The 2,770-nt window shown below is 38.6% G+C and overlaps 1 pseudogene; it reads right to left on the bottom strand.

Moving 5' to 3' along the window:
• Nucleotides 1-1,290: 1,290 nt before the first annotated feature.
• On the bottom strand, nt 1,291-1,407 carry LOC145272027 (5S ribosomal RNA; annotated as a pseudogene).
• Between the last annotated feature and the right edge of the window lie 1,363 nt (nt 1,408-2,770).

Raw genomic sequence — 2,770 nt, 5'->3', positions numbered from 1 at the left:
CCGCAGCCAGCGCACTCTAGGGATCTCTACTGTGTGTGTGAGGGGGGGGGAGATTTAGCTGCCTGTCAGGTTTATCGAGGGTGTTTACGTCGTGGGGTCACAAGTGCTTGCAGTTCGTCAGAGCTGAATTGACTGAATAATTACACTAAGGTAAAACTGTTAGATTGCTTCTATTGTTTTTTACTTGTGCTTCACTACACACCGGATGCAAACGTCCATCTATTTTTCCAACCGCACGCTAGCAACAGCCAGCCCACTGTCGCCTTCACTTTACACGCCCATCTCCTTCGACGCCGATTTTTATTTTTCCCCCGACCACGTAGTGTCCTTTTTTCTTCTTCTTTTGACGCAAGACCGAGCACACTTACCAATTTGTATATGTGTTCAATCGCTGCCCCTGCTGCTAATACAACCGCTTGCTAGCCGTCTTTCGGCTGCTCTTGATATTTTCATATGCGCTCTGCTACAAAAGGAGAAAGGGTTGCGTCGAGTACAATTATGTGAACTACGTGATTTCCTGGCTTCGCTTTTTTGTCGTATTCTTCGCCAATTCGCTGGTAAAGTTTTAACGAGAGAAGACGCTGCCCCGAAATCAGGTACGGCGCATGAGGATGAAAACTATTAATAAGCATCTTACTCACTCCCCATCTTTCTCTTTCTCTGATGTTGTTTTAGAAGAGATCGTTGTTATAAAGGACTCACAACTTATCAATGCCCGGAGCCCACTCGAGGATAAGGGTCAGTGGGATTTTAGCGTAGTAATCATAAGTTGTGGGGAGTTTGTCTCTGCCTTATCGTTATTTTCATGGCAAGTTCTCGTCTGAGCTTCAATCTCTGATCCTCCCTCGCAAAACTTTCACGAAAAACACTCGTCTAGCTGAAACCACTATCAATAATTTCCCACTCTTTATCTGTGCCTAAACCTAAATGTAGATTCCATGAAGAAAGCTTCTTTCTTAGAACTGCACGCCTGTAGAACTCTCTTCCAATTGCCTGCTTTCCAGCTGACTACAATCTGATTGTCTTCAAGTCCAACCTAAACAAGTTCTTGATGAACCGCCCCCCCTAAGTAATCCAATTTACTAAATCTCCACTACTTATGTTTAAAAAGCAGGCTCCTTCAGTCTTGGACAGACTATGGATACACACGAAGGGTTGCTTGCCCGTGAAATTTTTTGTGGCAGGGGGTGCACAATCTCCAACCACACCTCTCCTGAGACGACATTGTTAAATACCAGTGGCAGGTGAAGTACAGGACGACTGGAAACAAATGCCGAGATAAGCGGAGAGCTCATACAGCGCCTAGAATTCCCAAATGGTCACCCATCTGATACTAACTAGGTTCAACGTTGCTTAACTTCGGTGATCTGACGAGAACCGGTGTGTCAACGCGATTATGCCGTATATTTATGATTATTACGCTATAATCGCATTGACTAATGTATACCCATTAACGTCGAGTTGCCTTCGGTCCTTGATAAGTGGTGATTCCTGTGTAGAAAAGAAATTTGAATGTAGAACAAGAAAAAAAAAAGATGGAAGAAAACATTTAAAATGGAGAAGAAATTTCGAGAAAGGAAATATGGACGAAAAACGGAAAACGGGAAATTCGCTTGGAATTTTTTCTTCGTCTTCTTCGCTTTTTTCTAATTTAATTCCTTGTTCCTCTCCTTCTTTTATTCTTTTTTTTTCTTTAACCGCATCCCCCTCTCATTTGTCTTCTTCTATTTAACTCGTCCTTTTCCTTTTCTTTTTCTTCCTCTCACAACCCTACCTGATTGTTGCCGTTCTTTTTCTTTTTCTCTTTCATTTTCTTTTTCTCCTTCTTTTTTCTTTTTTTTCTTTTTCTTCTGATTCTTTTTTCTTTGTCTTTTTTCGTTTTCTTTTTCTTCTTCTTTTTTCTTTTTCTTTTTTTCTTCTTTTTCTTCTTTTCTTCTTCTTTTTCTTCTATTTTATTCTTCTTATTATCATTTTTCTTTTCTTCTTTTTCTTCTTTTTTCTTCTTTTACTTCTTTTGCTTCATTTTCCTCTTCTATTTTTTTCTTCTTTTCTTCTTCTTCTTCTTCTTCTTCTCCTTTATTTTATTTTCTACTTTTTCTTCTTTTTTCTTCTTTTACTTCTTTTGCTTCATTTTCCTCTTCTATTTTTTTCTTCTTTTCTTCTTCTTCTTCTCCTTTATTTTATTTTCTACTTTTTCTTCTTTTCTTCTTTTGCCTCATTTTCCTTCTTCTTTTCCTTCTTTTTCGTCTTCTTTTTCTTCTTCTTCTTTTTTCTTCTTTTTCTTTTTCTCTTTATTTTCTTTTTCTTCTTCTTTTTCTTCTTCTTCGTTTTCTTCTTCTTCATTTTCTTCTTCTTCTTCTTCTTTTTCTTCGTCTTCTTTTTATTGTTCTTTCTTCTTTTTCTTCTACTTCTTTTTCCTCTTCTACTTCTTTTTTTTTCTTACTTTTTCTTCTTATTATTCTTCTTCTTCTTCTTCTTTTTATTCTTCATTTATATACGGCATCATCACGTTGACACACCGATTCCCGCTGGATCACCGAAGTTAAGCAACGTTGAACCTGGTCAGTACTAAATGGGTGACCATTTGGGACTTCCATGTGCTGTATGTGTTCTCTGCTTATCTCGGCATTGTTTTCAGTCGTCCTGGACTTCTCCTTGCCACTGGACTCAAACAGTGTCAATTCAGGAGAAGTACGGTTGGTGATTGCGCAATCCTTGCCTCACAATTACACGTGCCCCTTTTACTTAAGTTCTCCCCTTTCGTTTTTTT

The sequence above is a fragment of the Euprymna scolopes genome, chromosome 46 (assembly GCF_053919585.1).
Source record: "Euprymna scolopes isolate OS-2025 chromosome 46, ASM5391958v1, whole genome shotgun sequence".
Taxonomy (NCBI): Eukaryota; Metazoa; Mollusca; class Cephalopoda; order Sepiida; family Sepiolidae; genus Euprymna; species Euprymna scolopes.
The sequence above is the reverse complement of the archived record's forward strand: the minus strand, read 5'-3'. Positions and strand labels throughout refer to the sequence as shown.